Source organism: Nipponia nippon, unplaced genomic scaffold (genome assembly GCF_047370975.1).
Source record: "Nipponia nippon isolate SJK-2023a ecotype South Korea unplaced genomic scaffold, ASM4737097v1 scaffold_1, whole genome shotgun sequence".
Classification (NCBI taxonomy): domain Eukaryota; kingdom Metazoa; phylum Chordata; class Aves; order Pelecaniformes; family Threskiornithidae; genus Nipponia; species Nipponia nippon.
This window is the reverse complement of record NW_028262290.1, coordinates 3,154,204-3,167,469: the sequence shown is the minus strand read 5'-3', so window position 1 is coordinate 3,167,469 and position 13,266 is coordinate 3,154,204. Positions and strand designations below refer to the sequence as shown.

Sequence of the window (13,266 nt, the reverse complement as noted above, 5' to 3'; positions counted from 1 at the left end):
ATGCTATAGTGCTCACTTGGGAGAGAGAACAACCTCCAGAGCTGAGCTGGACACCTGCAGCCAACCACATATAAAAACACGGTAAAATTTCTCAGGGGTCAGTCTGAGCCCAAAACGATGCGTGTGAAATCATTCAATTAAATGTGGAGCGTGGCACTGATGAGCACGCCAAGTTTCCAGGCTCCTCCAAAGGTTTGCAGGTTTGTCCAAAAGGCGCTTCAAGACTATGAAAGCGCTCGCTATGAATTCTCCAACTGCCAGAACTTGCAAGTCTCCATGGCTGTAGGAGCAGAGAGGTCTGACACACCCAAGTCCCCAAATTTGGCTTGAAATACCTAAAGGTATTAACCAGGGTCTCAGCTACCATAAAACTGGCCTGATGGGAAAAGGAGTGAAAGATGTCTGAGGGCAAATAGATAATAGATGTTTTAGAGTTTCTTTTGTGCTTTCTTGATTGAATTCAGGTGATTACCTATGGAATAACTATCTATCTACAACCTAGGTATAAAAACATATTTTATTTTTTTTAACAGGATTTCACATCACTTCAGATTTGAAAAATACATCTTTTTGACAGGTTTTCCCATCACTTAAGACTTGAAAAAAGGTCTTTTTTTTTTTTTCCTTTTTTTTTCCCTTTTCCACTGTGGAGTTCTTCCATTGCTTTTATCTCTCTGAAGCTGCTTGTACAAATAGGCTGACTTCCACGACGCTCGTCATAAGCACAGGCTGGGATGATGATTCAGCCTGCATGCCAGCCAAATGATAAGTCAGAAGTCCCGCCAGGGTCTGCAGGACTAGAAACAGGAGCTTTAATATAGTGTTCCAGATAATTGCACCTAAACAAATTCACAAAAACAGAAAGTGTATGACAAACAAAGAAAAAAAATACATATATACATATAATTATATATACAAAGGAATGCTTTGTAACGTCAATTTTGGGAACTGATTCTCAACACCTTACATATATTAAAGGAGATAAGAACCAAACAGAGCGCTGTGTTCATGATTAAAGAACTATAAGGCGAGGAGGGAGAACAGCTAACGTCACACATATACACACAGACACAACAGCACCAATGACCTACAGCAGTTCTCAGTGACAATCACATTGACTCTTGCACCATGTGATGGTTCTTGGCACCTTCTCCCACCTTTGCGACCAGACCTGTGAAAGGCACCTCCTCTGCTGGGAATGCCTTCTGCTAGCAGAAGCATGGCTGAGGTATGTTGTGCTTCTACAAATAACTTTCTCATAAATAGGTCAAATTAACCCTGATTTATGGAACTGAAGTTCCAACTCAAACTCATTCAGAAGTCTAGGAACACAAATTTGTTTTCATTAAACAACCTTAAACAACTCACCAGAAATTTCACTGTTATGTCAAAGAACACAATATTTTAAACTAGAAGAGACTGTTGATCCTTTATATTACAACATTTTCAGAACTTGCTAAAATGATGACTACCAAAGATCTGAGAAAAAGAAACTAGAGCTCCTCAGCTCCCCAAAATAAATCTGTGGCTTCAGCAATGGTACCGTTGGCCTATTATGAGAAATACATCTCTTCCCTTACCAGTACTGATGATACATATCTTTTCCACGGGTTTGGCTGGACTAAAATATCCATTTGGAGTTGGTCTTAGCATCTCCAATACCATGCAGAGAACATCAATGCATGCTGAAGAGCCTTGTAACCACTTCTGTCTTGTATCAGGACATACGCAGAATTCCACCATTAATGATATTGCAACTATTCCTTGTATTTAGCCCCCATCCAGAGATCACTGACCTTGGAAGAAACTACAGAGAAGGCAAAACTGTTATTCAAAGAGTACCAAAATTACTCTTTATGCCTATGTAAGTGTCTTTAATTTTTCTGGATAGCTTTCTTAAAATTCAAGCAGTCTTCGTTCTTAAATAGTAAAAGAAGCTATTGTCTGTTCTTCTTAACAAGACACTTATCTTCCCAAGTCTAGCAACGTATTTCTTAAACATTGACAAAATTCCTGACTTCGTATTAATATTTTTATACTTAAGCTGTACCCCAAAATAGTAACAAATTATTTCTTCAAACACTCTTATGATACTGGTGCATAAAGTGCTTGTTTATCCAATAATACCACAGGGATGTTACTAAATTCAGCCCTGCGTTCAGAAGAGATTCCAAATATTTTGCATCTCAAAAATAGTTTACATCAAAGTAAACTTCTGAAGGCTGATGGAATTGCCTGGCTTTTGCAGAAGGATGTGACCCAGACGCCATCCACATCTTGCACAAGCCTATGTCCAACCATAAAGACACATCTGAAATTTAATAATCACTCTTACGAAATCAGACTCAGTGAGGATATTTGCAGAATAGCCTCTGCAGTTTTAAACTGAGTTCTTTGCGAGAAACGAGAGCAATTGATGTCAGTATTTAGGACCGCGACTTCAATGCACAACCAAGTCACATCATTGAGCTGATGTAACTAAAGGCATGTGTGCTCTTAGACAACAGCAAACCAAGATAAATTAGACTTGCTTACACCCATGTGAAAGACTTCGGCAAGTGTGTTTTATCTCACATTGGCATCAGGTTTAGCAGACAAACCACAGCCCCGCTTAATAAATGGCAACTTGTTAAACTGATGTGGCTTTCCTGCGCTTCAAAGCTTTCAGAACACAAGGGAAAAAAAAAAACCAAAACACATTCTTTGATCTCAGCAAAGAGTATACCCATTCCTTTTATTCACCCAGGCCTTTCTTCTAGATCAGAAGTTCATTTTCTTGAGGCAGAGATCACATGCGTATGAGGATTCGCATTGCTGAGAAGAGTTAACTAACCACCTAGTAAACGCCTTTCCCCCCCAACCAAAGTCCCAAATCCTATCTTCATTCACCATGTTTGAAACTCATTGGCAATAAAAAGGCATCTGTGAGACACACTGTGAGCAACACAAAGCTGTTTTAGTCACCTTTCAAAATTTAAAAGAAAATCATACCTCTTGTTTCAATTTTGCTATAATATTCAACATGCGTGCCACAGCGCACAGACGTTGTGCATGTGTTGCTTTCTGGCCTGATATTTTTTTTAATAGCAAGGTACAAGTTATCTTCTGAAACACTTGGCATATTCCTGGTTGACAGAGGTAGGGATTTCCCCAAGTATTTCTTAAACTAACTTGACATTTCATATAATTAAATCAGCAACTAGGGAGTAAGCATTTGAGCTATCATATTATCCGAGCTTCACATATATGAAAATAATTGTACTATCTCCCAAATCAGAGAAAGACACAACCAGACTGGTTAAAACCTAGTATTAGAAGTATAAATGGTTATAATTTTATTAATCACCATTTTTGCACTGGTGCTGGGAATGAATTGCTCCCTGACGTTCCATCACGCCGAGCACTGCACAAAACACGCATGATTAAACGCTTCCTCCCCAGAAGAGCTTACACTGGATGTTTCTTTGTTCAAGCAAGTACATGAACTTGCCATGCGTATAATTAAATCTGCTCTTTCGGGGGGGCCCAATCCTGCAGACATATGTCTATTAACTGTTCCTCCAAGAATAACAAGCTTACTCACGTGTGAAGCAAGACTGGAGCCCCAACACAAAGAGATGGGATTAAAGGCAGGCATTCAATAATATGGTATTTATTCCTTTTAGGCAGCCAGGCCTATCTTTCTCTATCCAGTCTATGAAATCTATTTTCTCAAAATGGAAATTATACTCGTACCACATTGGTGTCCTTGAGAGGGGGACCTATGCCACGTTCTCCTAGGAAGCACAGTTTTGAAGAAATGAGCGACCTTCTCTATTTCGAGAACATTTAAATCCTACCAGTCCTTCTGTGCAAAGAACAAAGCCTAATATCTGATCTATCCAAATATGTGCATTACATATATTTCTTTGAATGCCTCTCGAATGTGCACAAATTGCAAGTACTGTCAATTTTTCCTCCCTCAGTGCTGGAAACAAATTAAGCTCCAAAAACTTAGCTGTTCTTTTGACCTCTCGTATTTTTTTGCAAGTTGCTGTGATTACTGTCTAGTCATTTATTGCATTGCTAAAGCACAAGGAAGAAGACTGGCCAACTTCAACGGCTCCTCTGGAGGCTCCAAGGGCAAGGGCTTAATTTTATTGGCGTAGTTGGCAGCACCAATGCAGGCTGTAAGGAAGCACCTGTACTGAGCTGGTGCCACTTTTCTTACCTCCCCCCTTTCTTTCTTTATGATACATGATAAATGGCTCTGATCCATCATCTTTTCACTATTTTCAGATCTGGCTGCATGTCTCCCTACTCTGAACGGACCAATTATCATAACTATTAAAAATGCTGGAGGGCAGACAAGACCTAAATGTGGTCTCTTCTCCACCGAAGAGACACAAACCTACCAGATGCAGATTGAAGGCTTGTAGCCACATTAGGACAATGTGTCCAAGCTAAACAACCCTGTCTGTATCAGCTTAGGAGTAGCACTAAACTAAATGCAACCATCCTAAACAGGCAGCTGAGCTGGTGGTTCACAGGGTCTAATGCCCCGTTAGGAGAACATACCAAATTAGCCTCTCCAATGGCTACAGACATGTGAAAATGAGAGCCAAGGGCTACATGCTCTGCAGTTTCCTAGGGCAACCTTCCCGCAAAGTGCACAAAGTGACTTGATGCTGCTTCTCGTAAAGCCACTTACACCTCTGTTTTCTCCTCTCCAGGGGGAGAGATGCATTTGCAACATAGTGCCTTGCTTTGGTCAAGTGCTTAACACTCGTGGTCTTCTTAAGAGTTAACAAATGCTGCTGAGCATATTTATAACCAACATAAATAGTGTTCAAAAAATAAAAATCCCCCTTCCCTCTCCTCTTGCTATGGAGCCATGTTACAGGCGATGGAAGGGGAAACTCATCCCAAAGTTCCCTTTACTGCAGCTGTCCTTGAAAAGAAGGCAGACTTATTTTCAGCACATGGGTATCAGTTATACTGGGGAAAAAAAATAGTAATTCCCTCCAAAGGAATTCAGATAAATCCACTCTGTGGTCCAGGAAATACCTGATGGAACAGATCGCACATATTACGTTGCCAGACTTTGCTGTAACAAACCTCGATATCACAACAGCATACCTTAAGCATCAGCAAGATCTTTTCTGTATTTGCCTTTCCAAAAGACAGCACTACCCAGCCTACTCTGTTTTCACTGCCTGTCCCTCTGTGGTGGCAAAACACAACTTGTAAGTGTAAGTCTTTGCTGAGAATATAAAGCAATGAATAAACGCACCAGAACCTCAGCAGAAAACGGATGACAGAGGCAGCTATAATCCCAGTTTTCCAGGGAATGAACACTGATCCCCCCGTTAGCTTTGGTCACTCGTGTTCACATAAATACAAACAGTTTTTATTTTCTTATTTCCCACTTTATGGCAGCTGGCCCTTTGAGGAAACGACTTTTCTCCTTTCAAAACGACACCCAAATTTCCCAGCTGGAGCTGTAAAGCAAAAGCAAGAAGGTTCCCAGAAAGCAAATAGCTCTGGTTGATTTTTTTTTATTTGTTCGTCTGTTTTAAATCTATAAAATATGGACACGCAAAGTTACATGCCTGAGAAACTATGTTTTTGCCATTGCTCTCGCTTTATGTGAGACAAAAGATGATAGAGAGGGAAGAGACGATGCATTGCAATGGTACCTCTCTTCACTATGACATTCACAATTTTAGAAGTCCAAGAGCAAGAGCTCTTCGTCCCTTCTTCAAAAATTGGACGATTTCTCTGTTTTCTGTTAAGACCCCCAGGCACAGTCATCCCTGTGTCACACCACACAACTATCACATTTATTCATCTTGCCATGGGACGTTCATTCTCACTTTCTGTAGCACGCAAGGCTAATTCAGGCTAATGCCGTTAGAGACAGAATGTGAGTCCCAAGACCTTTCTGAAGCCATGTTTTGTTAGGCCAACATTATGGAGGAGAAGTAACCTGGGGAGGATCAGAGCAAGAAACGGTAAATGTGAAGGAACCAGACCTAAAGGAAAGATTGGGTTATACTTCAGGGAGCATTTCTCAATGCTGAGATCTGAATTAATCTCCCTGGAGAAGTAATTGAAGGCTGCTGATGAGGAACATGCAGAAGCACGATGGAAAGCGTCAGTGGCAATGGACTGCAGGGCTGCTCCTGGACATGAAGATGTCTTAGCTTGAAGAACATCCCATCACATGTTGTCACATCCATGTTATCAGGCCTCATTTCAGGTCTTGATGAAGTCTGGAAGAACATGGGAAGGGAAAGAGCTTGGATTTCCCGTCAGCATCTGGCGTCCTTTTGGGAAATGCACACAACACTCAGTACCTTGCCAGGACCCTGCAGGCTGCATCATGTTTTATGAACTACTGAGTCTTTAATTACCTTTAAAATGTGGAAAGCCTCAATTACACCACTGACAGATTTAGTGACTAATAAAAATAGCATATGTTCGTATGAATATTAAAACCAATACCAACAACTGCGACCCTCATGTGGTGCCAGGGCAGCTTTGGGAGCCACCTACCCTCTTGGCAGGTCTGTGGCTCTCAAAGACCCCAGGATAGAGTTGGAGATAAACACTCCGTCTGCTTCCATCAAAAAACAGGCAGATTAGCTGTAAAAAACTGGTAGCGCTGCCAGAGATGAGCTCAGATACTGATCTTGATCAGAGAGGTGTGGTAGGCTTCCCAGGCCAAGGGGCAACTTGTCCCACTCTATGGCTGGGATAAGGGCCAAAGGATGCTCAGAGAAAGATCAGGGTACTAAACAGGAAAATAAAATAAAACAAAACAAAACAAAAAGTGGGAACTGAGTTGTAGAACTACTGAATTCTTTATTTATAAAGAGAAACCAAGGAAAAGGTAAATGATGCATTGTTTACAAGGAACGCCTGTAGAGCAGTCTGGGAAAGATGCTACTCACACCTGAATAGATACAAGTGGACAAAGACTTTCTCAACATACATGCAATCAAGTGTTCAGTCATTTGAGATTCAAAGAAGGAAAATCAACAATTGCAACAAACTGGTAGGAAGCTCAGGACACACACATGAATGCTCCACCATCCACACTGAAGAAAAAAAAAACAGACCAATAAATGCATTTCCAGCCCTGGAGACCAGCTCTTCTCTATGGCATGAGTAAAGAGGCGGATGGTCAATCATGCCCTCCCTGAAACACTTCTGGAGAAACAGAAGGTGCATGAAGTCCTTGGTACTGTAAATTCAGCTCAGACATTAAAAAGCCATTAGAAATGGATAATGAAATTAAGAAGGGGAACGCTAAGAGGAACCACTGTGTGGAGGGAGCCCTGCTGGTGCTCAGCAATGCGGCCAGCTGAGCACCGACAAAGAACAAATTGAGTGTTAGGAGGAGGGAAATAAAGCAAGCACCATAGTTCTGCTTGGCAGGAGAAGTGTAATAGATTCTGTCTCGGAGATGTATCAGCATCTGTGGCTTTTAAATCGCAGAGGAAGGCAGAAGGGAGCAACGCTTTTAGCACTCAAAGCAAAATCTGCAACGAGACCTTTATGACGATGAAACGCATTCGGGAGCGAGGGAATTAACAAGAGGCAAAATGTCTGGCAGGAGACTGGACACCCCTGTTCTTCCCCCATGCTCTACCAGCCTTGAGATCCCAAAGAAGAATAAGGTAGGTTTTCTCCTCCTTCCCTGTTGTCCAGTCTGACAGCTTGGAAACACATAAATATCTCTTTGCGATTTTCATAATCACACGAGATCCTCAATATGCTTCAAAATTACAAACGAAAGAGCAACATGTAACAGGAGTTATCAACACCATTAGGTGCTGCTTCAGATTTTGCCCAGAAATGGTGAGGGAGGTAGTGTCAGGGCTGAGGCAAGACCTCAGGATATCCAACTCTTCAATCTTGTCCTGAACACTAGGACAAATCAAGTTTCAACATTTCCCACCCACTCTTTTCCTCTCCCTGTGGAGGAAAAGATGGAGACCTTATTGAAAAATGGGGAAACTTCTTCTAAGGGCCCTAGATATTTTCAAATAAGCTGCAGACCTAAACCGAACACTCTGGAGATACCTAAAACCATCTGATTAAGGAATTGCCTATTCAAAATAATTTATCTTCAGTGACACATCACTGCGCTGCTTGAAGTGAATTTAATCTCCACGTCAGACGGCAGCTTAACCGTCTCATCCTCCCCTTTGTCCACACAAACAGCAAATCAATGGGAGTAATTTTGCGTCTTTTTCTGCACCAGCATCTCCCTAAGAAAATCAACGCTTGCACTCTCACTTGCACATAACTGGACCAGTTATGGCAGAGGACAGCACTACTCTAGCTAAAAAGAGTGCACAATTATATTATCCACCTTTACAGTGGGGGAAAACCCCTCATTTATCCTTTAAAATACCCCAGCAACAGTTATAAAGTGGGGTTTGCTCTTGTATATCTACATATGTACCACTATATACACTGGCAAAGTGCAGCTGCCCCTGGCATAAAGCAAGGGAACTGCTTAACCCCAGAGCTAAAAGCCCACGTGGAGCTCTCTGTCAAAGACTGATCAGGACCTTGAGAGTGAAATAATTAATACAGACCAAACGGCACACATTTGTGCCTCTACAAGGCCAGGAAAGGTGAAGCAGCATCATTTTCCAGTCTCACGCAAGGCAGCTCACGAGTAGGGAAAGGTGCTAAGAGCCTACAATATTAATTAAGTTAATAGTTTGGGATTTAAGACAGGACATCAAACATGCCTGCTATATTACAATCTACTTGCGTGTGCCTGCTCCAAAATCCCAAAGCAAAATTATGTCACTGCAGATGCAAGGACACGGGTTATGCTTTGCAGATTTCAATCAAGCAAAATTTACCATTCAGCTGGGTCCTTTCTGGACACAAGAAGTTGACCTTGAAGAATTACTATGAAAGCTTCAGAAGATGTTAAGTATTTGATCCTGCATAAAATGTAATCACTGGGAATATCAGGAGATCATGTCTAAATGAGCACTCTGCTCTGTCCCACAATAGTCTTGTTTTCCTATTAGCAAATTAAGTGATTTATTCTTGCTCCAGTCTCAGGGGTGGGAAACTCACTGTGCACAAAATATTTCTCCTCTGATCTTCCAGGCACTAGCACTGGGCAATTTTTGCACAGTTTGTCCAGGAAAGTTACTTTTACCCAAGTGGGGCTGCAACTTTACCCTGGTCTGTCCCTAATTACTGCAAAGAAATTAAAATATGCAGACAAGCCAACCTGCTGTTCTCCATTTCTTCTGCCTTGAGGATGACAGCCCCATTCCCCAACAGTTTTATGGCTGCTCTGCACTATGGGGTTGCCATACCCATTCTCTCCATCTTTCTCCTCCATCCCCATTTCTTTCCTTTCGCACACACAGCACTAACGCGAAATCCTTTCTAAACTTCCTCATGAGCGCACCAGTCAGTCTCATAAACTACCGTAAGATAAATCTCCGATGAAGGCGCAGAGGAGGTCCTCTGCAGCCTGCTTCATTATTCATTGATAAGGTCTCAACCGGATAATGTAATGACTTCTGTAAAAGATTATTTTTTTGCCTCGTCCCCAACCTCCCTAAATTTATACAGTGCTGTTCTGCAGACATCCACTGATTCTTTATCCTCTTTATCCTCCTTGCCCTTCCAAAGCATCTTCCAGCACAGAATTTAGAAAACTTTTCCCCAAACAAAACTTTGCCCAAGGCAAGCACAGGTATTATACAAGATCTGAGCCGATGGGCCAGATCAGAAATTCATGTGTTTCAGTATCTGCCTCCAGGACCTATGGAGAAGCTACAGAAATGGAGATATAACCTACATGGGACTGGTCTTCAAAGCCTTAATTTTTTTAGGAGTTTTTTAATACCTTAAATACTCACCATTATAGTTGTGTGTATTCTTTTGGGTCACTGAAATAGCTTGTGGCTTTTTGTGCTCAGATGCACTTTTGGCCATGGTGATGACTTCCCATAGCAAGTTTCACACATGGATGGGCAGCTTGAGTCTTCCGTGAGCAACTCTGGACCAACCAACCAAAACAACCCCTTAACAGTTATATCCCAAAGCATAAAAAATGAGCTATCCACATGGTTAGACTATGTGATTATAGAGCCTTGTGTTTTAAGGAGCCTCATCTGTGCAAGTCATGAGGGAGAAACAAGGTGTCTACAAACATACTCAAGCACTTCCATCTATTTCTCGAGCCTCCCCGCTCCAGCTCAAATGTCTTTCTTTCTCGATGCCTGAAGCAGCAAGTTTTACAAGTTATCTGTGAGCAGAGCAATCACAAGTTTGATATCTATTTTAGCAGGGAATGGCAGCTGCGGAGGAGAAAGAGGCACAAACAACTACTGAATATCTATTCATATAATATCATATATATATGAATAACCCATCTTCTCCTGCTGAGCACAGCAAAAGGTGAAGCAGTGCAAGAAGCTCTTCCCCTACAGCGGGCAAGCACCATCTCCCATCACAGGGTTGTGAAATAAATGGAAAAAGTGGTAAGCTGATGTGTTTGCTGCCAGATCCACCTCTGCAAGGAGCTCTGGGGCAAGGCAGAAACCAGGGTGTCCCAGGAGAGCTGCTTTAATTTGCTGCCTCGTGCTCCCCATCCCCGTATCACCACCTTCCCGATCGCAGCCACCCTTGACACACCCAAGGTGGTTTGCTGGCCATGCATGGGGTGGTTTCACAGTCAAAAGTCACCAAAACCCCCGCTACTGTCCTGTCAACTGTGCTGACCCTCACCTTGAGCTGACAAAAATTGCAGTTTCACAGAAAATGAGGTAAAAATGCAAATTCATGATGTCTGCAGGTATCAGCAGGTATTTTACCTTTTTTAACTTTTAACCTGGGACTGGAAACACCCTCTCTAAAAAAAAGCAAAGCGTTTAGCCTACCAGAACACCCAAATGCAGAATTAGTTTCAGGCTTCCTCTGAAGCACTGAAGTTTGAAGACTAGTTATCACATATATTAAAAAAGGAAAAAAAAAAAAGCTGCAGAACAGCTCCTGCATTAGAGCACACCAACCTTCATTATTTTTAAATGATTGCATCTTCAAACCCGGTGACACTCCTCCCAGAAGACACAGTCAATATTCTGATCTATTTTTTGATCTTCTAAATCCAGGCACAGGCAGAAGAAACCAAACTCAAGCTGACGGGGAAGCGTTCGCGTGCCACAGCGCAGTAACCAGCAATGCAACAAGGAAACTCTGGTTGGGTCCCAAGCTTGTGCTAATGGCCATGTTAATTCTCGGTGCTGGGCTCCTTATAGCCAAGTTCTGTACGTGACTTTTGCTGCAAAGCCTTTCATCCATGGTAACACGGTTCTGTAAAGCTGTGGATGAGATAAAACTGATCTCGGCCACTGGGGGTCATTAAAAGGCCTGGTAGAGCCTCCTCCCAGGAACAGATATTTTTCATGCTGGAATCTGACATCTTTGCTCCTTTAAGTATTTGTCAGGACCTCTGCGTTATAACCCATTAGGACCAGCCACCACTAAATCACCTTCATTTTCCAGCTCTCTGTTTCCCCTCCTTTCCTGCTTAACTTAGGAGATTTGACACAATCACTGCTTAAAGGCAGATAAGCACCCAAAAACCATCCCAGGCAAATAAATATGCCTCTAAAAAGAGCAGCAGAAGAAACATAACAGCGTACAAAGTCTCCTAACCCTTCAGCTGGTCTCCTGGCCACTCTCCTGTCCGCAGGCTGGGCAGGGAGGGAAACCTCCCCTATTCCGTGTCGAGGAAGCAAGACACACATGAAGATGCTTGACTTATTGAAGGTAATCCAGTGAGCCATGGTCACAGACTTGAAAACATGAGTCAACGAATGAGCTGGTGTAAACATCATCTTTAGTGTAGAGTTTCATGAGAAATAATCACAACAACCTTGGCCAAGAGGACTCTCTCTGGAGGAGAGCAATACCCATATCCTTCCCAAGGTAGACAAAGAAGAAAATCTATTTACTGTGCTAAAAATGCAGCTCACTCACAGGAATAACAACGACACACATCTCCTTTTGGCACGGGCTCCAAGGGATGACAACAACATATTCCCACACACAGCTTACCACAGGACAATCCATCTAAGCCTACAGGTAATGGTCCCCATCTCAGATGAGAAGATGGAATGGACTTTCTAAAACTGACCAACGCGAAAGCCCGTTTCAGCGCAGGGAAGGATTTGTGTTGGTCGTTGAGGACTGCACCACCCACACTTCCCATGGAGATGTGGCTCAGAGCCGGAGCCCGCTCCAGGCGATCCGAGATTGACAGTGGGGTTTGAGCACGAAGCTGTTCTGCAGTCTGCACCGACAGGGACGTTGACATAAAAATGCTCATGCCAAATTAGGAAAATTATTTATACAGTACTGTAAAACAATGTCATTGACTTTGCTTTGGGAAAGCTGGCCAAGAAAAGCAGCATGGGCAAGCTGAGAAGAAAGGGACTGAGAAAAGGGGAAGAAAACAATTGAGGGGGAAAAAAGAATGAAGGGAAAAAAAAATTTTTTGGGGAAAAAAAAAGAATTTGAGTCCCTGCTGTGCCTAAACCAATGGATACAGAGGGGGTGGGATTTTTAGAAATAGTTAGGGGAGAGACAGAAACAGCAAATCCAGCAGAATAGCCAGCATTTCTCCCCGAAAGCAGGCTGGCTTTTGTTTTTAGCCAAGAAGAGGAATTCACAGCATGCTATGGCAGCGAAAACCCCCTGCCGCTGGTAGGGAATCCCTTCTGCCTGAGTCACAGCCACCCTGATTCAAATGCCAAGGAGGAGAGATGCTACAAGGAGCGCTTGTAAGGCTTTCTCTTGCAGAGAGGCACAGCCACCGTCTAGCATGATGCTGAAATGCTGGCCCGCTCCTCGTCCCCTCTTGGCTCAGCTTTGAAGAGGTCTCAGACATGCCTGGAAGAAGTAAAACACAGCAATAAAAAAAGAGGTGGTCCAAAGAGCACAGGGTGTTCAACCAGAAACCAGAAAGAAAAGAGTTGGAAAGCAGCACCAAGACAAGCAGGCCCCCCTCCCACCAACTAGACATCATCAAAACAAAACAAAACAAATAAAACAAAATTAAAATAAATTAAAATAAATTAAAATAAAATAAAATAAAATAAAATAAAATAAAATAAAATAAAATAAAATAAAATAAAATAAAATAAAATAAAATAAAATAAAATAAAATAAACGAAAGATGGATTCTTACCAGGTCAAATCTGGGGGTATGGAGGGAAAAAGAAGCATTGA

The 13,266-nt window shown here is 42.3% G+C and overlaps 1 protein-coding gene and 1 long non-coding RNA gene across 12 annotated transcripts in view; both read right to left on the bottom strand.

Annotated features, from left to right (window-relative positions):
• The window catches only part of TSNARE1 (t-SNARE domain containing 1), a 500,311-nt gene that overhangs the window by 359,135 nt on the left and 127,910 nt on the right, over positions 1–13,266 (bottom strand). The gene's annotated exons all lie outside the window — the stretch shown is intronic.
• LOC148057229 (uncharacterized) lies at positions 173–12,491 on the bottom strand. 3 transcript variants are annotated; one of them, XR_015700718.1, is made up of 4 exons: positions 11,046–12,491; positions 9,891–10,030; positions 1,581–1,807; positions 173–839 (listed from the first exon to the last, which is right to left on the bottom strand). It is a non-coding gene; the product is annotated as an uncharacterized LOC148057229 (long non-coding RNA). The 3 variants fall into 3 exon arrangements; XR_015700729.1 differs by lacking the exon at positions 9,891–10,030; XR_015700721.1 differs by lacking the exons at positions 173–839; positions 1,581–1,807 and adding an exon at positions 5,861–6,254.